The 26,572-nt window shown below is 29.8% G+C and overlaps 1 pseudogene; it reads left to right on the plus strand.

Annotated features, from left to right (window-relative positions):
• The first annotated feature begins 229 nt into the window (after positions 1-229).
• Positions 230-26,572, plus strand: part of LOC111316383 (terpene synthase 10-like) — a 30,491-nt pseudogene continuing 4,148 nt past the window's right edge.

Here is a 26,572-nt window from a genome sequence, read left to right on the forward strand (position 1 = left end):
CATTTGGGAAATGATGTAATATTAGAATGAAAAGAAAAGGAAGAAAAATATGATGTATTATTAGAGTGAAAAGAAAAAGAAGAAAAATCGCTTCTATTTATAGATAAGCATTCGTGCGATATGGTCTCCATCCCAACTGATATCTTAGCAAAAGAAATATAAAATAAAATAATTCCAAAAGCAACATAGTGTAGACAATCCATCCGAGCAGCAGGCTGAGGCTTCCGAAATGGCTCTTCGCCTGTTTAGTTCATTCCCTATCTGCATTTTCCCCAGACAGTCACCATGGAAACGCATCTCAAGTAATGGGTCAAGCTTCCACAGGTTAAATGCTTTTTCTTGCTAAAACCAAAATTTCTGGTGAAGCCGACATCGTCAGGCGATCTGCAAATTGTCACCCTCCTATTTGGGAATATGATTATGTTCAGTCACTTAGAAGCGATTATCTGCAGGTATATAACGCTAATTTAGTGCTTGAAGATGGCAACAATTTTTTGCCTATTTTTTAAATAATTGTTAGTAATGCTAAATTTTGAGCAAGCTAAGAAAATTTTGTCGTTCCCTGTGCTTATAGGGTGAATCATACAAGGAACGAACAAGCAAACTGATTGGAGAAGTGAGAATGACGCTTGATAATGTGGTGGATCCTTTGGAGAAACTTGAGCTTATTGATACCTTACAAAGACTTGGGTTGTCCTATCACTTTGAAGATGAAATAAAGAAAACTTTGGAGATTATAAGTACCGATCGCAGCAGTGTTGCATGGAAGAAAGACAATTTATATACTACAGCACTTGAATTTAGACTGCTAAGACAATATGGGCGTGATGTGAATCAAGGTACAAAGAAAGATTCAAAATTGGATGTTTTAATTTATAACAAATTTCATCATAATTAATAGTCAATTTTTTTTTTTCATGTACCAGCTGTTTTCACTAGTTTCATGGACAACGTTGGAAACATTAAAGCAAGCCTTTCTCAGGATTGCATGGGATTGCTTAACCTGTATGAGGCTTCATTCCTCTTAGTAGAAGGTGAAACAATGTTGGAGAATGAAAGAGATTTAACAGCTAAACATCTCAAAGAATTTTTAAAGCAGAACGACGATCATTATCTTTCGATTCTCGCAGACCATGCCTTGGAGCTTCCTCTACATTGGAGGATGTCAAGGTGGGAAGCCAGATGGTTCATAGATGTGTACATGAAAAAAGATGACAAAAATCCCTTTATTTTAGAGCTTGCTATATTGGATTACAACATAGTCCAAGCCATGCTCCAGGAAGATCTAAGATATGCTTCAGAGTAAGTGTGCATATACTGCATACTAGCTCGAAATTTACTCACATATTCCCCTCGCTTGCTAATCTGTCTAAATAATTAAGTACTTAGTATGGATAGTTTTGAAATAACTGATTTCAGTCATTGACTTGTAGTATTTAGATGGTGGAAGGATCTTGGTCTTGGCGAGAGGTTGAGCTTTGCTAGAGATAGGCTGATGGAGAACTTCATGTGGAGTGTGGCAATGATAATTACTCCTCAGTCCGGAAAAAGTAGAAGAATTCAGACAAAGGTTAATGCCTTAATAACAGTTATAGATGATGTTTAAGATGTTTATGGCACCTTGGATGAGTTGGAGCTCTTCACAGACGCTGTGGAGAGGTTTGTAATTCTACTGGGATCTGATTTAGTTGCTGTTGATATTTCTTATGAATGTTTAAGCATTAGTATGCTGTAATTTCAGATGGGATATCAATGAAATAAAGAGGCTTCCAAAGTATATGAAGATATGTTTCCATGCTCTTTACAATTCCATAAATGAAATGGCCTTTGACACTCTCAAGGAACGAGGAATAGATGTCATTCCCTTTAGAAAATGGTATGTACTAAAATCAATTTGTAGATTTTTCTTCCTGATCTTCTTCTCCTTTTCTTTATGAACTCTAATTTCTGTTATTCATGGTTTAATTATATATGTTCAGTGGGCAAATCTTTGTAAAGCTTATTTGTTGGAGGCAAAATGTTATTACAGTCGATATACACCAACCCTGCAAGAATACATCGATAATGCTTGGATTTCAATATCGAGTTCAGTAATACTTGGTCATGCCTATTTTGCTAACTGATAACAAAGGAGGGATTGCAAAGACTTGAGGAGTTTTCTTCCAATATAATCCGTTGGTCATCCACTATTGTACGATTAACAGACGATCTTAGAACATCATCGGTAAGCACTATATAAACCAATTACCAAATTTCCATTACTTAATTATTCTGACAATGAAACGCTTGCCCCTTGGATTTTGTTTTGACTAGTATAAGCTAAAAAGAGGTGATGTTCCTAAGTCAATCCAATGTCACATGCAAAAAGTGGAGCATCAGAAGACGTAGCTCGTGGGCACATTAGGAAGTTGATTGACGCAACATGGAAAAAGATGAATGAAGATCGAACTGCTAAATCTCCTTTCTCTCCGATGTTTATTGAAATTGCTTTTAACCTTGCAAACTACAAGAAATTTTTCATATACTGACACTTGGTGATATTAACGGTTAAATTGTATCAGTAAAAAAGATTTATATTGATGATTTTTTAATATCATCAGAATACAGCATACCTTTATCAACATTTTATACAATCGTCGGTATAGATAAACTTTTTCTGATGATATATAACTATCCGTCAGCATAAGTATATTATATATTAACACTTATCTATGCTGACGATTAAATTATGTAAGTAAAAAATATCTATACTGACAGATTTTTATTACTATCAGTATAGATAATGCCTATACCAACGCTTTGTATAACTATCGATATAGATAAACTTTTTCTAATGATATATAAATATCCGTTGGTATAAATATATTATATACTAACGATTATAATAACCATCAGTATAAGCTAAAAAAAATATTTATTCCTAATTTTTTTAAAAAAAATATAAATTCATAATATTTCCCTCTAATAAATGGATTGAAAAACTATAATTTGATAAAAACTATAATTATTAATAAATACAATTTGTAACTTAATTTTAAATGATAATAATTTTTAAATAAAATTTGTAAGTATTATATTAATTAATAAATTTATAATTAAATATTAGACTAAAATTTTTTTAAATTTAAATATTATGTTAATTTGGTTTCAATTAATATTTCAATTTTAATATGGTTTTATAAAATTTTAAAATCATTCTAAATCAAAAGTCAAATTATAAATAATCTACATAGCAATATTTATATTCATATAAATATTTTTCTATGTTATTTGTAAAAGTTTTTTTATAAAATAATATTTATTGTTCATTATATTAGCAGTTTGAGATTTCAAAGTTCAAGAAAGAGGAATGAATTTTTAAAATGATCACAAGGCATTTTACCAAAAAAAAAAGGCCTTTAATTTTTTGTAAGGGAATATTCAAGGTGTTTTTTTGGGCAAAAATGCCTTGAATAATAAAAAAAAAACGTTGAGATTATTGAAGGCATTTTTAGCCAAAAATATCTTGAATAATCTATAAATTATTCAATGTATTTTTAGTCAAAAACGCATTCAATAACTTCATTTAATATTTTATAAGGGATTATTCAAGGTGTTTTTTGGCCAAAAAAGCATTCAATAATCCACTGATAAAAATTTATGGGGGTTACTCAAGACATTTCTAGCCAGAAACATCTTTAATAACTCTATTCAATTTTTTATAAGGAATTATTTAAGGTATTTTTTAGGTAAAAATACATTGAATAATTACCTCATAAAAATTGAAGGGGATTATTCAAGACGTTTTTGGCAAAAAATACCTTAGCAAAAAATACCTTAAATAATCCCCTCATAAAAATTTAAAAGAGAATTATTCAAGACATTTTTTGCGTAAAACACCTTTAATAGCCCTATTTAATTTTTTATAAGGGATTATTAAAGACGTTTTCTGAGCAAAAATGCGTTGAATAATGCCCTTATAAAAATTGAAGGGGATTATTCAAGGCATTTTTAGTCACAAACGCCTTGAATAATCATATGCCAAGATTTTCTAAAGATTATTCAAGGTATTTTCTAACCAAAAATGCTTTGAATAATCCTTATTACTTAAAAATTGGATTATTTAAGTTACCATCGTATATGCCAAGGAGATAGTAATTATTCAGGATTTAATATATATGCATTTTTTCCAACCAAACAAGTGTATCTAAACACGAGATGCCTTAAAAATGGAAGAAAACCTTGGGTATCACATTTTCTCGGGGATCACATTTTCCTCTAGAATCCAAATGCCCCTATGTCTTGGGCATAAATATTTTTATATGTTATTTGTAAAAGTTTTTTTTATAAAATAATATTTTTATATAAAATATACTCTCCAAAAAAATGATACATATGTAAGAGTTTCATGCAAAACAAATCCAATTAATGCTCAAAGAAAAACTTGAAAAAGATTGGTCCATATGCTCCCACGTCTTGGGCATGAAAACCTTTAAAAAAAAATCTAAACTTATTAGAACAAAAGTAGTGAAAATTTTGTTCCCACCATCCTTACCTTGCCTTTCAGTCCTTACATCGCCTGAAGCTTATCTCATCTCACTCTCTGTCACCTTTGATCTTTTTAACTTTGTAGGTAAAATCCTTGTTTAAATTTTCAAACTTTAAAACTTTGTTTTCCTTGCAAAAATCCCTCATTTCTACAAAGTTTTTACAACTTGCCTAGATTTTGTCCTTTTGCAATTATGAGTTATTTCAAAAATTTCCTATTTCCTATTTCTTTAAAACCCAAACCCAAAGAACCCTACATTGGTAACCCTATTTCACATCTGTAGCTTTTTTGCTTTTGTTTTGAGCTACTTTTATTCTATCCTCTGCCTCTCTCTTGCTTATTCAATTGAAACTGACCTTGCGATGGTAACAGGTTTGTCTTTTTTATTTCTTTCCCATTCACAAACCACTATCCAAAGCAACATTGCCTTAGTTACATGTAGTTATATGATTGCATCTTTGATTCTCATTCTATCACCAAGGATAATGATTTTCTATTTTTGTTGATGGTTTCTTGAATAGTCAAGTGAGGAAGAAAATCTCCAATTTCGATTGAATATAGAATCTATTATCTACTGACAAATATACATATATATCAACATTTGTAAGTAAATTAATTAATTGTTTATAATAAAAATGTAACTTAAGGTGGCGGCATTTGTAATCAAATACTATATATATGGTGGCTTTTTCAATTAAATATATATAATAAAGCATTTGGCAGCATAATAAGGTTCATATAATTATTTAGATTATATATAATTGTTTACATACTGTCTAGATTATATATAATTATTTATTGTTTATATATTGTTTAGATGATATACAATTGTTTATTGTTTAGCTTTTTCAATTAAATATATATAATAAAAATATATAATTGTTTAGTTGGTGGCGGCATTTGTAATCAAATATTATATATATGGTGCTTTTTTTAATTAAATATATGGTGCCAGCATTTGGTAGCATAATAAGGTTTATATAATTGTTTAGATTATATATAATTGTGTATATATTGTTTACATTATATATAATTGTTTATTGTTTATATATTGTTTATATTATATATAATTGTTTATTTTTTGACTTTTTCAATTAAATATATATAATAAAAATATATAATTGTTTACATGGTGACGGCATTTGTAATCAAATACTATATATATGGTGGTTGTATAATTTTTGGTAGTTGGCTTTTTCAATTAAATATATGGTGCTAGCATTTGGCAGCATAATGAAATTCTTTTTTTTTTTTTTGCAACATTTTAGAGCTTATGCAAGATGCAAAGCAACCTTTAGTCACATTGCCTATTTCATTGGTTATGCTTCTCCTGAAAATACATAAGTTTAATTATAAAGGTGTGTATGAAATATTATTTTTATTGAAAATGTGATATAATACTTACATAGTCAAATTTTATTTAGTGTTTAAATTAAATACTATTGTTTTAATTTAAGTTTTTAAATTAATGACATAATATGATCGATCCTTTAAGTTTTAAATGCTATTTGTTTTTAAATTTGTTATTGATTATTACGAAATTGGTTTTTTAGGTCTACATTCACTAGTATTTTGAGTTCAACTTTTGCTTTTCTTTAGAATCTTTTTAGTAAGAGATGATACATTCAATTGTGAATATTTATTATTATTATTACATTAACTATTTCCCATCATTTAGATGCATGGTACTGTACTTTCCTTTCATCCTAGTTTTTTACTTAATTACAAGCACAATCTGAAAAACAACATGTGCCTCTAGATCCAAAAACTTCACAACATGAGCCTCTAAAGAATCTCAAGAACTAATTTCTCAATCTACAAATAACGAAGATCAAAATGAATAAGTTGAACATAATTCAGGCATAAACACATTATATTCTGTTAGTTTAATTCTTTATATGTTATAATGTTGTATAATTACATTTTTAATGAATTTAATTGATTTTTTTACATGTAATTTTTCTATGTCGGAAATGTTCAACATAAAAAAGCTTGAGGTCCTACATGTATGGTTGATATTTGGGATTTTGAAGAAGGGGAGCATATTGTTGTTAAGGTCAATGATGATGCTATACCTATCGGTGATGAATCTTGCTCTTTAACTCGATTCATTGGTAACATGGTGAGAATGCCTAACTTTGCACCAATTAATTATACAAATTGGCATGAAATGTCGGATGATAAGAAAGAAGAAATGTGAAAAACATTAGAGGTATCAAAACGATATTATTTTATTTGCTAGCTAATGCCATGACAATAATCTTTTAGTTTCTAGTTAATAATAGCAATTCATATAACATATATTGACATTTTCTTTCCAATTACCTCTTTTAAATTGTAGTCGAAATTTGAATTTCACAAATTTGATTCTAATGAACTCGTTGATGACAACATATTTCAAAAAATTAAGTCTTAGATAATATGAAACATAGGTGCTAAGTGAAGGCAATGGAAGAACGAATTGAAATCTAAATTTTATGATGAACACAAGATACCGGAGGAAATGACTGTAAAAGTTGATAATTCTCGAGTAGACAAAAGTTAATTCATGTTTTTTGCTACACATTGGTGTAGACACCCATCTGTGTCTAGGGTTTTTTGAGTCGATTTTATTACTAGTATATTATATTATATTATATTATATTGTATTATACTTTATTATTGTTGTTATTATTATAGTATAGTACATACTCTATTAGTATTATCATTTTTTTATTATTATTACTACTATTTTTTTTTTCTTTCTTAACTGAAGATTGATTGAAACTAAAATTCGGAAATCAATATAGTCAAAGGCTTTAATTCATAATCAAAGGATTTTCGGATCAATCCAGACAAACCAACAAAAACCTAGCCAAGAATCATGCTCAGATAAAACTAATCTAAGCTTAAATCCTGAGATTGAATTCTGTCCGATCCCTAAAAACTCTCTTGTGGACTACCTATAAATTGGATACAAAATAATGGAACAAACAACGGTGGAAGGAAGATAGAAAGAAATTTTGTGGTTCGAGTTTTTGGGAATTGTGGCTTAAGTTTCTTGAATTTTAGATTTAGGTTTCTGGGATTTTGGGATTTAAACTTTCGAGTTTGGTTCAAAATTTTGGGGAAGATTTGGGTTCTAAATTTTTGTTCTAAAGTGCAAGGATTAGGATCCTGGAGTTTCTGGAATAGTTTTAAAGAAATCTGAGAAAACTGGAAAATCTAGAAAATTCTAGAAATTCTGGGTTTTTTTTATAAAAAATCTAGGTTTGGGATGAATTTTCTAATGAAAAATGAATTTTTTAGTGAAAGATAAAATTTTTCGATGGGGTTTGAATTTTTTAGGTGAAATTCAAATGACTTTTCTAGAAACTGATGGTTTTTCAGTTTTCGGTTAAATATTCTAGTGACTTTTCTAAAAATTGATGGATTTTCTTGGTTTTTTGTTGAATCTTCGACGATGTTCTTAGGATTTTTTAGAGAGAAGGCAAAGAAAACTAAACCTAGAGAAAGAGAGAGCAAAGAGCATCCAAGGTAAAAACCCTGAAAGGTGGCTTTTATAGGGTGCTAGAACAACGTCATTTTGGATAGCTTAGGATCCGCGCGTGACCCATTGACCCACGTGTTGATCCGCGCGTCGACTAGACCCGAATCGTAGGTTTTCCTTTTTGCATTTTCTTTTTCTTTTTGATTTTATTTATTTTATATTTTTAATCTATTTTTATTTTATTTTTAACTTTTTTTATTTATTTTATTAATTTTTATTATTTATTTATTTTTGTTGAATATTTTATAAAATTCTTCTTTTATTGGAAAAAATGAAAATAAAAAAAAGAATAAAAACAAGGAAAAAAATATTTTCAAGTAAGTTTTTTTTTTTTAAAAAAAATCTTTTCAAATAAGTTTTAAAATAAATAAAAAAATATTTTCGAATAAATTTATGGAATCCACTAAACTATTGAAAAATTTCATAAATTAGTTTTTTTTAAAAAATATTTTTATCCTCCAAACAATTAAAGAATTGGTTTAAAATTAAGTATTACTAAACTATTAGGAGACTTAATGAACTTGCTCAAAGGAACAAAACATTTTTGTAAATGTTTTTTTTCCAATAAAATCTCATCAAACTATTGGAAGATATGCTTCAAGGTATATCCTACCAAATTATTAGGAGACTTACTGATTTTCTTGAATAAAATACATTAATGAATCCGACGATGGAGCTTTTTCAGAGTGGGACACTAGTCTCCATGAATACTCCTGAGGTGAGAAAATTATCTTAAATTGCTACCAAACTATTAGGACAATTTTAAGATTAATTTTCTATATTAAAGATTTTGGTAAAACATAAACATTTTTAAGGCTTGGATAATTTAAGATCAAACTGGTACCATCTTTTGGATGGGCACTATGAAGGTGCTACAACCTTTCTCACGTATAATCGTACTTTCGAACCTAAAATCTGGTTTTACATATCAAAAATTGTTTTAGGTGGCCAATCACACCTAAACAAAAAAGATTAGTGGTGACTCCTCTAACCCATGTCTAGCAGTCAATTTACGAATCTATACATTATGACAATTTGACAACTCCACTGGAGAAATCGAAAGTTAGGCCAGTAAATGATTTCTTGTTATCTAAGCCTTACTTAATAAATTCGAGATTATTTTTTTTCTTTTCTATTTCTTTCTTTTCATTGTTTATATTATGTTTAGTTATTCATCTGTATATATCTATCATTCATTTGCATGTGCATAACATAAGCTCTCCACTCGAGCTTTACCCTTAAAAAGGAGTGAATTACCTATGCCCTCATGAGATTTCATGTCTCCATATGGGCCTACGAAACACTCCTACTCAAATTGAACTTTTTTTGCTTGTAGCCTATGATGGGCGAGGATTGGGGTGCTTTACTAGTCTGTAATGGACAATAATGTAAGAAACAATTTATGAACATTTTAAAAGTTATCCAAATCACATATAATTAACTTTAAGAGCCTAACCATTGGTAGAGCCATGTCTTTCCACCCTTGTATAGTTAACCCAAAATTTAGGGTCATGCTATTAGTTTACTTGCTTTATAATGTTTATTCTGTTAAAATAACTGACCATTTTTCTTGTCTTGTTTGTTTCTTTTCTTTTTGTGCATATTCATAAAACATACATGCATTACATTACATTCATTCATGACCATTTATTCATTAAATCATGTTAAGATCACTTATTATAGATTGCGGTACTAAGGTGCAAGAATAGCTCAACATCCATATAACACCGGGGTTAGAGCCAAGAAGATGGAGCAAGACAATACGAACCATTTTGAAGGGTTGGAAAAGAATCAAAAGGTAATTGAAGGAAAATTTAGCAAGATTCTTGAAGCTTTGGATAAAATAAACAAAGGAAAAATGATGAAAAAAGATATCTCGCATGAAGTTACTAAGTCATTGTATCCTTCAGGTTTCAATCCATATCAGACCACTACAATCTTTCAGCCACAACAAATCACGTTCCTAAGTCACAGCTACGCAAGAATGCTCTATGCATCCAGTCAAGTAAATGTTCAGAGTTACACTAATCCTATCTTCGCTGAAAAGGCAAATGAGTCAATTCAAATCCCTAATCTAGATGAGGTGAAAAAAAAGTGAAGTTACAAATGGTTACATCCTCAAAAGATTTTAAGAACAATCAAACCATAAGATGATTGAGAAAAGATTGCAAGCTATAAAAGGCATTGATTTCCATGGCTCTATGGTTGCTGTCAACCTTCATTTGGTCTCAGATTTTGTGATTCCTCAAAAATTCAAAATGCCAAAATTTGATAAATACGATAACAATAAGTGTCTTTTTACAAATATCATAATGTATTATCATAAGATGATAGCACACGCCAACAATGAGAAACTATTCATGCATATGTTCTAAGACAGCTTAACTGGGTTTATTGTAAGGTTGTATGTTCAGTTGGATAAGACTCGCATATGATTATGAAAGGATTTGACTTGATCTTTCATCAATCAGTATAGTCACATTATAAATATGACTCTTGATCATTTTTCATTGTAAAGAATAGAGAAAAAAGCATCTAAGTCCTTCAAGGAATATGCACAAAAATGATGAGATGCCATTGCTCAAGTACAGCCTCTCTTAACTAAAAATGAAATGATGATTTTGTTTGTAAACATTTTGAAGTCATCTTATTATGAGAAGATGATAGAGAACATAATAAAGAATTTTGTTGATATGGTGATCTCATGAGAGATTATTAAAAATACCATCAATAGTGGTAAGCTTAAGGAAAGAAAGACTAACAAAGCTAAAAAAGTTGGGATGCCTAAGAAAGAAGAAAATGAAGCCCAAGCTGTGAGTTTTAAGGGGTAATAATCCAAAAGTTATGCTCTGTATCCACCATATGTTCATCTTGCTTATTATCTAGCAGTCAATAATGTTGCACAAGTTCTTTACCAGCCTTATTTATCAACCATAAACAATATCACTTTAAGTCTTTATCAACCAACTTTTCAAGCACCTGCATATGGGCCTAATCCTATTACTACACCAGTTCCAAGGCCTAAAAATCAAGCGAGTGGTTTGAGAAGATCTAGGGGTATTCAAGAGAAAGCTCACATTGATCATATCCCCATAACTTATATTGAGTTATTTTCAAAATTGGTCAATAATGGCCTAGTATCCCCAATCTTTTTAGAACCATTAAAGTCACCTTATCCCAAATGGTACAATATTAATGTCACATGTGACTACCATAATAGGAATGTGGGTCGCTCCATAGAAATCTACCCTATTTTCAAGCATAAGGTGCAAAATTTGATTCAAGCAGGCTCGCAGAGCTTCAATGAATCAAAAGAGCTGAATACCCATAACACCTTTTACCCTAAGCACCTATGGGCATGATTTTGGAAAGGCTGATTGAAACTGATTATCATCTTAAGATTTTTTGAGAATATGAATCTCTTTTACATACTTAAATTTCATCTTATTTTTTATCATTTTAATAAAAGTGACTTGATTTGATGTATTTTCATGACATTTATCTTTTGCGTGAGTCACCATTATTTACTTTTACCTTCTCATACCTTTTATCATATCTATTCTTTGATTACAAACAATGAATGTTCAAATAGTCCTGATGGTAATTCAAGATTCAATTTTGAAAATATCTTTCATGATGATTTGATTGATAGATGAAGATTGTTGATTCATTAGGACTATTGAATAAAAAAGAGATAAATATGGTGAAAAATCTCGAGAGAGATTCAACACATGATCTTTGCAATTGTTCATTCAAAAATATGCTATTGATTAATAACTGTTCTTCATTGAGAGTGTTCATATTCGAGATGAAAATGGTCATCTTTCTTCTATCTTACAAAAAAAAAGTAAAAATTTACCTTTTGATTCCCTATTTGAGCCAGTTGAGAATTTTTTTTGAGGAGCCCTAACAAAAGATCACCCCCACACTAGAGGCAAAATTAGAGAAGCTTGTTTATCCTTAGTGATTTTGGGGGCAAAGCCTTGTGGTGCTCAAACTTTTCTTAAAAAATGAAAAAAAGAAAAAAATGAAAGAGAATTTGATAAGGCAAAATGCCAATGTGCTCTACATGAAAAAAATTATTCTTGGTTTGATAACCCTTCAAATACAATTTGGGCTTATTTTATCTATTTTTTTCATAACCCCTTACCTTAGCCTACATTATGTCCCTTAAAAGTCTATTTTGATTAAATGTGAATACTTGAATTGAAGAACCATGAATTAAATTAAAGTAGATTTGCCATTAGATTATGTGGGACTTTGAACAAAGTGTCATTGATGGATAAAGGGGAAAGAGAAATGAAAAAAAAAAGATGAGAAAGAAGTGTGCAAAAAAAATGAAAAAGGAAAAAACAAAGAAAATGAAAAAAGAGAAAGGAAACAAGAGAAAAAAGAAAGACTTAAACTAAAAATCCAAAAGGGCAGTTTAAGTATAGATGAAAACTCGAAGAAACAACATCATTTGAGGGTCCCAGAAATGAGTATGACTGGCTCAAAAACTAAGGATATTGATGGAATGAAATAGAATTTTGAGTTAAAGTTTTAAAACTATCTGAACAATCATTATTTTGGATGTTGATATCACATTTAAATGGTCATAGTATTTTACCTTTATTCACCTTTGATATGTTATTGACCATATTTTCTTTTCGATAATAAGGACCCATATCTCTTATCCTTTGCCAAATATACATCCCCTGAATGAATCAAAGAAATGTATCATATTTGTCACCAATTTAAATGATGGTAAATAAATGAATGAAAATATTCATAAAGAGTTTTTCATTCTTTTGAAACAAAATCCAAAATGAGATAAGTGAAAAAAGCCTACAAAAATGATTTAAAATAGGGCAAATAAATTTATATAGATGACTCAGTGATGAATCCAATGATAGATTGGTTGACATGACCTATAAGTTGTGACCAGATAAGAAAAATGAGATAGATCAGCTGATAAAATTTGCTCTAAGATTATTAATACTAAGAAGCTAAGAGGGACTATGAGAGTCTTGAGAACTTTGTCACCACAATTGAAATTTCATGACATCAGCATTACATACATTGTGTTTACATTTGCATCCTAGATAGGACATGCATTTGCATTATTACATTATCACTTCTCACTTATCTGATCGTGACTCAGTCCAGATCATTTTTTTTACTTGCATTTTTGTTCGGGTTATTCATCTTCGACTTTGACTCGATCCTGATTGATTTATCTTTTAAAATCATGATTTCATTTCGATCATTTAATCTCGACTTAGTTCAGATCATTTTCTTGATTCATGATTTTATCTCGACCATTCATCTTCAATCTCAACTTAGTCCTGGTCACTTTATTTTCTTGACTCGTGATTTCATCTTGGTCATTCATCTTCAATCTCGACTCTATCTTGATCACTTTATTTTTTTGACTCACGATTTCATCTCAATCATTCATTTTTGACCTCGACTTGGTCCTGGTTGATTTATCTTTTAGACTCGCTATCTCATCCCGATCATCCAATCTCAACTTAGTTTATATAATTTTTTGACTTGCAATTTCATCTTGATCATTCATTTTTGACATCGACTTGATCTTGGTTGCTTTATCTTTTAGAATCGTAGTTTCATCTCGGTCATCAAATCTTCGCTTAGTCCAAGTCATTTTTTTAACATACGATTTCATCTCGATCATTCATTTTCACCTCGACTTGGCCTTGGTCACTTGATCTTTTAACTCACAGTTTCATCCCAATCATTCAATGTTGGCTCAGTCTATATCATTTTTTTGGCTCATAGTTTCATCTTAGTCATTCATCTTTGACCTTGACTTAATTCTAGTTACTTCATTTTGACTCGCAGTTTCATCCTAATCATTTATTTTCATCCTTAACTCGATTATGGTCACTTTATTTTCTTGAATCACGGTTTCATCTAGGTCATTCATCTTTGACCTCAACTCGATTCTGGTCATTTCATTTTTTAACTCATAGTTTCATCCTGGTCATTCATTTTCGACCTCAACTCAGTCCTAGTTGCTTTATTTTCTAAACTTGTGGTTTCTTCCCAGTCATCCAATCTTGGTTTAGTCCAGATCATCCTTTAGACTTGCGATTTCATCCCGATTATCTGATTTCGATTCAATCCAGATCATTTTTCTGACTTGCCACTCAATCATAGTCAATTCTGTTTATTGATTTGATTTTTTGAAATAGAATGGGTGCTTAGATCTTTGCATCATCCTTGTATAATAGGGATGTGCAGAAAGAGGCAGCTGTAAACACCCATTTGTGTCCGGGATCTTTTAAGTCGATTTTATTACTAGTATATTATATTATATTATATTATATTATATTATATTATATTATATTATATTGTATTATACTTTATTATTGTTATTATTATAGTAGAGTAAACAATCTATTAATATTATTATTTTATTATTATTATTACTATTTTTTTCTTTTTTATTTTTTTCTTTTTTTTTCTTTCCTAACCGAAGATCAAATTGAAACTGAAATCTAGAAATCAATATAGTCAAAGGCTTTAATTCATAATCAAAGGATTTTTGGATCAATCCAAACAAACCAATAAAAACCTAACCAAGAAACATGCTTAAACAGAACCAATCCAAGCTTGAATGCTAGGATTGGATTCTGTCCGATCCTTAAAAACTCTCATGTGGGCTACCTATAAATTGGATACAAAACAATAGAACAACAACGGTGGAAGGAGGACAGAAAGAAATTTTGTGTTTTGGCTTTTTGGGAATTGTGGCTTAAGTTTTTGGAATTTTGGGTTTAGGTTTCTAAGATTTTGAGATTTAAACTTTCGGGTTTGGTTCAAAGTTTTGGGAAAAATTTAGGTTTGAGATTTCTATTATAAAGTGCAGGGATTAGGATCCTAAAGTTTCTAGAATAGTTTTGAAAAAATTTAAGAAATTTGGAAAAATCTGGAAATTTTAGATTTTTTCTGGAAAAAATATGGGTTTGGGATGGATTTTTCGGTGAAGGATGAATTTTTCAATGAAAGATGAATTTTTCAACGAGGTTTGAATTTTTCGGTGGAATTCTAGTGACTTTTCCAAAATCGGTGAATTTTTTTTAGTTTTCGGTTGAATCTCTAACAATGTTTTAAAGGTTTTTTAAAGAGAAGGTAGAGAAAACTAAACCTAGAGAGAAAGAGAGAGAGCAGAGAGTGTTTAAGGCAAAAATGCTGAAAGATGGCTTTTATAGGGTGCCAAAACAACGTTGTTTTGGATAGCCCAGGATCTGTGCATGACCCTTTGACCCATGTACTGACCCGCGAGTTGACCCAACTTGAATTGCAGGTTTTTCTTTTCCATTTTTTTTATTTTTTGATTTTATTTATTTTATATTTTTAATCTATTTTTTTCAAATTTTTTTTTATTTATTTTACTAATTTTATTATTTATTTTTACTAAATATTTTATAAAATTTTTCTTTATTAAAAAAATAAAAATAAAATAAAAACAAAAAAGGAAAAAAATCTTTTTAAGTTTTAAAAAAAATAAAAAAATAAATCTTTTCAAATAAGTTTTAAAACAAATAAAAATAAATAAAAGAATCTTTTCAAATAAATTTATGGAATCCACCAAACTATTGAGAAATTTCATAAATTAGTTTTCAAAAAAATATTTTTATCCTCCAAATGATTGGAGGATTACTTTAAAATTATGTCTTACTAAACTGTTGGGAGACTTAATGAACTTGCTCAAAAGAACAGTAAATTTTGTAAATGTTTTCTTTTTACAATAAAATCTCACCAAACTATTAGAAAATCTACTTCAAGATAAGTCCTACCAAACTATCAAAAGACTTACTATTTTTTTGAATAAAATACATTAATAAATCTGACAACGAAACTTTTTCAGAGTGGGACATTAGCCTGCATACATACTTCTGAGGTGAGAAAATTATCTTAAATTGTTACCAAACTATTGAGATAATATTAAGATTAATTTTCAATACTAAAGATTTTGGTAAAACATAAACATATTTAAGGCTCGGATAATTTGAGATCAAACTAGTACTATCATTTGGATAGGTACTTTGAGGGTGTTATAACCTTTCTCATGCATAATCATACTCCCGAACCTAAAATCTGGTTTCACAAATCAAAATCTGTTTCAGGTGGTCAATCATACCTAAACAAAAAATATTGGTGGTGACTCATTTAAACCATGTCTAGTAGTAAGTCCACGGATCTATACATTATGACAATTGGTTGACTAATAAAGTGAAGGTAAATGTTTGCAAAATATACTATTTACTTTGTTTTAACACTATGATAATAATTACAAAGTTATTATAATAAATCTCTTCTTGTTCATTTGTTTAAAGGAACAAAGTGAGACAAACAAAACAAACCGCTCAAAATAAGATGAGCCTAATTGCATAAGAACAAAATCATTCCTAAGGATCATTCAAACTTTGGTACATATATCAATTTTTCTTGTCACACTCAATTAAATGAATATGAAGTTTACTTTTTTTATATACGATTTTGTTATTATAATAATTCATGTTGTACCTTTGTAGAAACAAGAAGGTAATGGAATTCCACCATCACGTGTTGAGTTGTATATTATTTCTCGTACATATAAAGACGAAAGTGTTGTAAAAAGACAAGGTAGCTGATTATGGTATTTAATTTAGTTATTACTTACTTTTACTTATGTTTAGTTTCTTTATACTAAAATGTTTGTTTACAATTTTAGAAACTCATGAAAAAAGGTTTGAGCGAAACTAGTGCTTAGAATTCTAAAGAGAGTTCATGAAAAGATGATGTTTATTCAAAAGTTAAAAGACTGAAAAGAAAAGAAAGTGTTGTTGCATGGTTACAGTATCTACTTCATCTAAACAATATGGTCATTCATCTTCTGAATTGGTTCAACATAAGGAAAAGGTACAAAAGTTGAATGTTGAAATTAAAGACTTGAAAAAAACTTTAAGTATTGTCTTACCAGTACTTAAAAGATAATTTTCTCATAAAAATATAGGCACCTTAAGTATTGTTACTCATATGGTAAATAGAAAGGTATATATAACATTTATTTTAGTTTATATATTTGTAAATTGTAATCCTACTCATGAATCTTAAACCTTATTGAAATTTCTTTTGAATTATTTTTAGGTTTTTTTATACTAGTAGTGCTTTAGAAATCACACGTGAACACTATCGTTCTTTAAATTCAAGTCATTAGCCTAATCAAAATGAAAATGGTAAACTCATCATCACATAATATATATGAGAAAATGCTTTACTTGATACTTGTTTCTTAGATAGAATGCCAAAATCAATTTTGAATCTAGGTTTTGAATCATGTAATTGTGTTTTTGAAACATTACCCATTATCTTTGCCATAATCATTAAATTATATTTGATTTAAAAGCCTATTCTTTTTCCCTTGAGAAGGCTTTCTTGCCTTTTTTTTTCCCTTTGAAAAGGCTTCCTTATGATGTAAGCATGCTTTGTAGTTGTAGACTTGAATGTTATAGTGAAAATATTTATTTAATGATAGTTCTGTTGACTACAATAATCTTAGGTTGGTTTCATTAAGTTATTTTTTGAAATTAAACTAAAAAAATGAGGAGATCACACATGCAAATTAGGTTATTTCTTGTTCATTCATGCATAACACTAATGAATAAGATATTTATAAAACTATTTTTGCTGGTATATAAATGGATGATTACCTTCTGTACATATGAATGAATAAGATATTTATAAAATTATTTCTACTAGCATATGAATGGATGATTAGCTTCTTACATTCTGTATATATAAGATAATTTACAAGAATTCTAATTGAATTTTTTTTATGCTATATAGATGTTTATTTGTAGAAATCTAAGATGGGATCATTTATTTTAGGAATTTGTTTATTTACTCTAAGCATTATATTTGTAAGGGGATTTGGTTTTATTTTGGATGTTATACACTTTGTTGAAATAAGGCTGTTATATTTTGTGATGCTTGATTGGTATATTAAATACTATTAGTGAGTTGGGTTCATTGAGCTTATTAGTTATATGAGGTAGCTACACTTGTTGACTTTTTCAAGACTTGTGATATTTTGTATGAATTAAAATATTTTGGTTTTGGAAAGGGCTTGTAATAGGTGCATGTATGTTTTTTCTTATTGAGGTGATTTTGCACATGTTTGTTCATTGACAGATTTTTTAAGATTATCTTGTTCAAAGTTCTATTGAAGTTTTAACGTAATCAAAAAGTCTTTAGGTATCTAGTGGTGCAAACTTATCATTGCATTGGTGTAACTCTTTACCTATTGTCGTAACGATTTTGTGTCCGCCCGATGAATTTGAAAATGAAATAAAAAATAACAGAGTCGCCACCAATCTTTTTTGGCTAAGTGCGATTGGCCACTTATTAAAACATATCTTTTAATGAAATCTAAAAATTAATTAAAATTTATTAAGAAAATAATTTTAGGGACTGTGCAATGGTTTGGGCTCGGAAGTTAGCTATGTGTGGGAAAAGATTAGCATTCTCACAGCGCCCATTTAAAAACATTAACACTTAACTACTTCTTATCCTTTGATTTTGATAAAAAAATAATCTTATTTTCGGTGTTTGAAAAATAATTTTTTTGATTTTTTCATTTATTGCAAATTGGTTTTTATATTCAAATACTATTCGAGAAAAATAAATTAGAACCTTTTTATTGAAATAATTCTTAAAATGTTCCAATACGTTGGTAACATTAGAAGAACTTTTTCTCATCTAGAGATTTCTTAGGCATCGCTTCTCGGAATACCTTAGAATCTCATCTTCAGAGGTTCAAATTTATTTTTCGTAAAAGAACTATGTAATGCATGCAATACAAATGATAACACATTAATACAAACATTTTATTTTTTTTTAGAAATTTTATTAATTGATTTCCTTTTTAGTTAAATTTTTGAAGAAAAAAAAAGGAATTTTTATTTTATTGAAGTTTTTTTATAAATATTCTAATACATTGGTAATATTTAAAAAAAACTTCTCACCTAGGGATTTCGTAAAGCATCACTACTCAGAATACTTTTAGAATCCCGTCATTGGATAAAACTTTTTTTTTATCACTTTATTTTATTTTTTTTATAAAAGTTAATTTTATCTATTATTAATAAAAAAAATTTATTGTACTGAAAATTTTTTATAAATACTCCAATACACTAGTAATATTTAAAAAAAATCTTCTCACTTAAAGATTTCGTAAGTATCGCTACTCGGAGTACTTTTGAATCTCATCGTTGGATAGAATTTTTTTTTACATTTTAAATTATTATTTTTTATTAATTAATTTTTATCAATTATTGTATATTTTTCTTTATTCTTGTTCATTAAAATTTTAATAAGTTTATGTTTAGTACTTATTTTAAATTAATTAAATTAAAACTATTTTATATTTTCTACAATTTATTTTATTTTATATGAACAGTTTATACAAAAATAAAATAAAAAAAAAACATAAATTAAATAATAGAAATATATAAAAAAAAATTGAGCAAAAAAAGTTTTTTTAAAAATAAAAAGTTATGGCAAAAATACCTAAAATGCACCTAGTCAACACTAGTCAAAAATTTGAAATGGCTCAGTCGGCTCAATCAACCGGCTTGGACCTATAGTCAATGACTTAGTTAGCTTGGCTTGGGTATACGGCTTGGCTCTATTCCTAGCTCGGCTTGGTGGCTTGGCTACCACTTAATCAAAACGACATCATTTTGATTTAACTATAAATAGCCCCCAAAACACCCACACTCCTTCATTTTTTCTTTCTTCTCATTCTCTCTTCTTTCTTTCTCTATCCTCCATAATTCTTTTTCTTTCTCCTTCTCAGTTTCCATCAATCCTGTTACTGCCGGTCGTCGGCCATCGGTGCCGTCTACGGCCACCATTAAATGTCTAAAAAATTTCCAAAAAATACCTAAAAAATTGTTTTCAACCCTTGATCTCAAATCCAACCTTCATGTGATGAGAAACAGCTTCGAACGATGTAGATTGAGGCCCAAAGTTTCAGTCAGAATGAAAAAAAATTTTATTTTGTGTTTTTGGCGCTGAGATCCTCGCTACCAGGGTTTTTTTTTTTTTTTTTTGGTGTGTTGTTTTTTGGTTTGGTTTTCTTAGCTTTTTAACAAAGTTTTTTTTTTTTTAACTGAAATTTTGTTTTCAGCATTTTTTTTTTTGCAAAGGTTTTCCTCCCTTTTTTTTTTCCCTCATGTTATGAGTTTTCGTGGCTCTATTTATAAAGTAAAAACAAGATTAAAATCCTAGAAAGTCTGGGATTTGTGGGACTGTGGCTGGTGGCTATCAGGATGGTTGTCGGTAGCTGTCAAACTACTAGTAGAAAAGTTGCCAGAAAAGAAAAAGCAAACGAAAAAGAAAAAATAAAATAAAACAAAATAGGTGTCTTTAGTTGCCCCTCTTTGCTTATTTTTTAGAATCAGGAATAAAGCAAACACTAAAAGACAACCATTTTGTTCAAACAAAGACAAAGCATTGAACACAAAGTTTTTTCTTCTTTTTTTTTTTTGAAAAATTGAAAAGTTGCTCTGAGTAGAGGCTCAATTTTTTTCCAAATTTAAAAAGGCTCTTTTCAGCAAAGGTTCAATGAATTTTGAAAATTTAAGAGGGCTCCTCTAAGCAAAGGCTCAACAACTTTAAAAAATTTAAAGAGGCTCCTCTAAGCTTAGGCTCAAGGACTTTTAAAAATATAAATGGCTCCTTAAAGCAGAGGTTCAACAACTTAAAATTTCATCTTAAAAAAGGCTTCTCTAAGCAGAGGCTTAACAACTTTAAAAATTCATCTTGAAAAAGCTCCTCTAAGCAAAGGCTCAACAACTTTAAAATTCTCATCTTCACAAAGCTCCTTTAAATAGAGGCTCAACAACTTTAAAATTGCTCCTTTAAGTAAAGGCTCAATAACAGTAAAATTGCTCCTTAAGCAGAGGCTCAACAACTTTAAAATTTCATCTTGAAAAAGCTCCTCTAAGTAGAGGCTCAACAATTTTAAATTTTCATCTTGAAAAAGCTCCTCTAAGTAGAGGCTCAACAACTTTAAAATTCTCATTTTGGAAAAGCTCCTCTAAGCAAAGGCTCAACAACTTTAAAATTCTCATCAACTTTAAAATTCTCATCTTGAAAAAGCTCCTCTAAGCAGAGGCTCAACAATTTTAAAATTTTCATCTTGAAAATGCTCCTCTAAGCAGAGGCTCAACAACTTTAAAAATTCATCTTGGAAAAGCTCCTCTAAGCAAAAGCTCAACAACTTTAAAATTAAACTATTGAAAAATAACTTCAAATATTACCATAAAAGGGGACTTAATCTCAGATATCACCACCAAAAAAAATGCAAATGATTTTTTAACACTCGGATATCACCATTGAAAATTTTTAATACTCGAATATCACCACCAAGTGATTTTAAAAATGTCTTGGATTTCACCATCAAGAAAATGCAAATGAAAATTTAAACTTTAAACTCAAATATCACCATTAATAATATGCAAATGACTTCGAATATCATCACCGAAGGAAACTCGAATATCACCATCGAGAAAATACAATTCAAGCTTTAATACTTGGATATCACCACCGAGAGAATGCAAATGCAAATTCAAACTTTAAACTCGGATATCACCACCGAAAAGATGCAATTCAAACTTTAATACTCGGATATCACCACCGAAAGAATACAAATGTAAATTCAAACTTTAAACTCGGATATCACCATCGAAAAGATGCAATTGAAACCTTAACACTCGGATATCACCACCGAAAAGATGCAAATTTTTTTAATACTTGGATATCACCATCGAGTGATTTTGAAAATGTCTTAGATTTCACCACCAAGAAAATGTAAATGAAATTTTAAACTTTAAACTCAGATATCACCACCGATAATATGCAAATGACTTCAGATATCACCATCAAAGGAAACTCGAATATCACCATCGAAAAAATGCAATTCAAGTCGGATATCACCATCGAGAACTTTGAAAACAATTTATCACAATATTTTTCTTAACTGATGCCGATTTCATTGGGTTAACAACCTTCTTGCTAGCTAGATTGAGTTTAAAGCTCTCATCTAGTGACATCTCGTCTTGATCTTTTGAATATATTTTTGCCTTTTTTTTTTCTTTTTTCTTCTTTAATGCTTCCAAAATTGGTGAATACCATTATGATGCAAATGTTATCTCTTAAAATGAGGATGCAAATATAAATGTCTTTTCCTAAAATGATACGCATGAAATACAAATGTCTTTTCTTAAAATACTAATACACATATGCTTTATCAATGAAGGACAAGCTAATGATGCAAATGCAATGTCAAAAGGTTCAAATATTAAAAAAAAAAAATTTTTTATTAAAAGGTCAAGATATGCTACTGCCCAAAATCTTCTTTTCTTCAAAGTTCTCTTTCATTCAATCCCAAATCTTCCATCTCAATTCCAAATCCTTTATTTGCTGTTCATTTTATCAATTTTCCTTTTTTTCTTCACAATTTGGATTTTTTGACTTTTCTTTCCATTTTTATCTTCAAATCGAACATGCATATGATCAATTCAAACTTGATGAAAGGGAATTAAAGCAAATGAGCCCTCAAATAATGGTAAAAACTCAACTGATTAAACATACTTTTATGTTCCCATATTGCCCCTTATTTTACTTAAAATTTTTTTAAAATTTTATTTTTCCTCTCTAAAAATATTTTATTTTAATGACAAAATTCTTAGAAAAAATTACCTTAGTCAACCTCTATGAAACAATATGACTCTTAAGTCTTTGAAAAAAATGGTGATCATTATTATGCACATGGCAATTCTATCTTTTCAAAAGGCTGGGATGATTAATTGTCAAACTAAGGTTTGCATGGGAAAATTGAATTTTTATCTAGGCTCAACAATAAATTTTTTGGGAAGGTTCTTTTATGGTTAAATCAAATTTGACACTCTTTTTAGTATCACAATGTGGTATTTTAATAGATGTCAAGACTAGCTATGTTAAATTCAAGGTCATATTGGGAAAGGCCAAGATTTTCTATCTCAATCATTGGTTGCAATGAGCTTTCATGTTACAATCTCATTCTTGCTCTAGATCACCTTTTTTTTTGTTTGGGTTTTCACCCTAGAGCTTTATTCTTCCATTTTTCTATTTTTTTTACGGTTTCATTTTGCACTCAAGTACTCGTGTGAAAGAGAAAATTTTGCAAAAAAAATAAACAAAAGTGAAATTGGTCATGAGGATTCTATAAGGAACAAACTCTTTAGTTCAAGTATTCGTGTTTGATTAAAATGGACTTTTCAAGGTATGTAACATAGGCCAGGGTTTGAGGTTCTGAAAGAATGGATAAACAAGCCCAAAACATGTGTTTAAAGGTGATCAGACCAAGGATCATTTTACATTATGTGAAGGACTCTTTTTTTTTAGGGGGCATTCATCCCTTTTATTTTTTTAGTTGTAATCGTTTCATTTTTCCTGCCTTTTTTCTTTTCACTTTTGCTTTTTCTTGCATATTTCAACATTTGTTGGAATATGTTCAAAACTTCTAAAACTCAATTTATTGGATATTTGCCCCTACAACTGAAGGCATTCTTTCTTGATTGTTGAAGCATGACTTCACCAAATAATTTTTTTTTGTTTTTGTATTTTTCCCTTAATGTAGAAGATGATCCTTGATTAAGGTTTATTTAGAAAGAATTCACTAGGCTCAAAGGGGTAGCAAACAGATAATTTCTTATTTTTGAAATGATGAAGAAAGATGGCCATTTGTCATCTCAAGCTTGGTCACTTGTGCTGAAGAGTGATTCCTTGAAAAATTAAAATTTTATTTTTCTCACCTCTTTTTTTTAATCTTTTTTTCTTTTCTGCTTTTTTTGCTTTTTTTTTTTTTACATTTTTTCACTTTCTCTTTTTAGGATTGCACGATGTACCCATCAATATTTTTCTCTCTTTTTTTTTTCTTCACAACTTATATGACAACTAATCTTTGTTTTATCTTGGTAAGTAAAAAAGGTTTGTGTGATAATGAGAATCATGTTGAAAAGGCCTTTTTCAGGTCCTGATTGTGTACATCATCACCAAATTGGATAGTGACATGAATTAGGTAATTTTAGAGTAACTGAAAATCATTCTCTTTTGTCAATATGCCCCTAAAGAAAAAGGTGCATTTGTGTATTCATGGCTATGAGTTTTTGTTTGAAGTATAGTCTTGACACTTATCAACTCACCAACATCTAGAAAAAAGTATCATATTTGTTTAATTTTCAAAAAATTGAGAAGGTTTTTCCAAATTGGTCATTTCAGTGTTTGTTGCTTTGACAAGAGGTATCACAAAGTTAAAATTTGTATCCTTTGGTGTATTAAGGTTTTTCAAGTGATTTTGGGACATGAAAAGGACACAAGAATATTTTATTCGGGTAGGTTCATAATAACGACCACCAAATTTTTTGAGACTTTTTATTATAAAGAGGAAAAAAAAATTTTTAAACTTGAGACAAAAAAGAAAAAAATTAGGCTCTTAGCATTCAGAATCAACTTTCATACAAGTCATGAAGTTCATACGCATGTTTGATAAAAAGTGAAAAAGGAAACAAAATGGGCATACCTTTTATTTTGAATCAATCCACCTCTTTGCAACACCAAATGAAGTATCCATCATTTCTCAAAAACAGCCACAGAATCATTCTCCAATTCTTTATCTGTCTATCGCATCAATGCTTTAACACTTTTGGTTCACCTCTTTTCTAATATATCAAGGTAGAGAGTTTTCAGCAACACGATGATCAATGTTAGTTTCAAATTTTATTTTTTCAACTTTAATGAGATCTCTAACCTTGTAATTTAATGCAAGATAGTTCTCTGTTGAGTAACCCTAATTTTTATTATAGGAATCACATCTTGCACTAGGATCATACCATTTTGGGTAAAGGGGTTGAAGGGGCTCTAGATGCATAGGTTCCAAAAGTTGATTCTGGATAAGTTGGGATAACAATTCTATGTAAAATATGAGAATAAAATCCAAAGTGATTTTTTTTTTGGTATTTCTTGGGGCTTTCGGACCACTACTTAGATTGGATCTTTGTTCTGATTTGTAAGGTATAGCAAAATGGTTGTATGAATAGCTGGGTGTCTAAAAAAAGACTGAAAATGGGGTGTACAAGCTGGTTGTTGTACTAGCTGATACGGTTGACAAGGATAAGGGATAGATGTGACATTGTTTATTGGTGTTGGGTGTGGAGTGAAACCTCCGAACTGTTACCCTACATAGTTTACTGCTTGGGCTTCATTTTCTTTCTTTTTAGGGGCTTCACCTTTCTTTGCTTCGCTTGTCTCTCCTACATTAAGCTTGCCATTTTTTATAGTATTTTTAATAATCTCACCCGATATCACCATATTTGTAAAGTTCTTGGTTGCGTTGCTTATCAATTTCTCATAGAATGGTACTTTCAAGGTCTTCACAAATAAGACAGTTGTATCTTTCTCAGTGAAAGGAGGTTGAACTTGTATAGCCACGTCTCTCCATCTCTATGCATACTCTCTAAAACTTTCTGGTGCCTTTTTTTTTATATTTTGTAGAGATAGACGGTCTGAAACTAGATCAATGACATGTCAATATTGTATAAGGAATGCCCTCGTGAGCTCTTGCCAAGAATGAATATGAGTCCTATCTAGTTGGATATACCATCTCGCTGTAGATCCCGTAAAGTTATCCTTAAATACATGTATCAACAACTTTTCATCACAAGCATGTGTCGTCATCTTGTGACAATACATAATGACATAAGTCATTGGGCATTTTGTGTCATCATATTTTTAAAATTCGGGAACTTTAAATTTTAGTGGAATGACCATATTTGGGACCAAACAAAGGTCGATTGCATCCGTGGAGCCATAAAAATTCATTCCCTCTATGGCCCTAAGCTTTTATTCTAATAACTTCATCTTCTCTTGGGCACTGATAACTTTCACTTTCGCAGGTATCTTTATCCCTGTCTTTTCTCTCTCTTTATGATAATCCAATTAGGAATCAAGATTGGCTCGGGTGGTTTTTTCTTCATAACAAGATTGACAAAATTTTGAAATTATCCTGGAGTAGGTGTGGATGTCATTTCTGGATAAAGATTGGAATATCCTTTAGGAGTAAAAATTTACACTTTGGTTCCTTGAGAAGGTAGGGTTGGTCGTAGCTCAAACCTTGAAGGGTAAATAGGATCCACCATGTCTAGCAATTGGTCTTGAAAGCTAAAATTTTCTTCCACCATTTTTTCTTTATCAAGCTTCTTGAGCATGTCCATTATCTTATCAATATCCTTTTTTAGTTCTTCTTAAGCCTTCTCCATCCTCTCAAATCGACTAGCTTGTTCTTGTTCCATGATTCTTGTTCGAGATCTGGAGTTGTATGAATAGCAGGTAGGTTAAGTCAAAATTTTTGGTGGGTGAGCTATTTTTGAACCTCTATTATCATAAATTTTTAAAATTAGAATGCCATGCGTTGAAAATTT

This window comes from Durio zibethinus, chromosome 24 (assembly GCF_047325235.1).
Source record: "Durio zibethinus cultivar Kanyao isolate XHJ-2024 chromosome 24, ASM4732523v1, whole genome shotgun sequence".
NCBI lineage: Eukaryota > Viridiplantae > Streptophyta > Magnoliopsida > Malvales > Malvaceae > Durio > Durio zibethinus.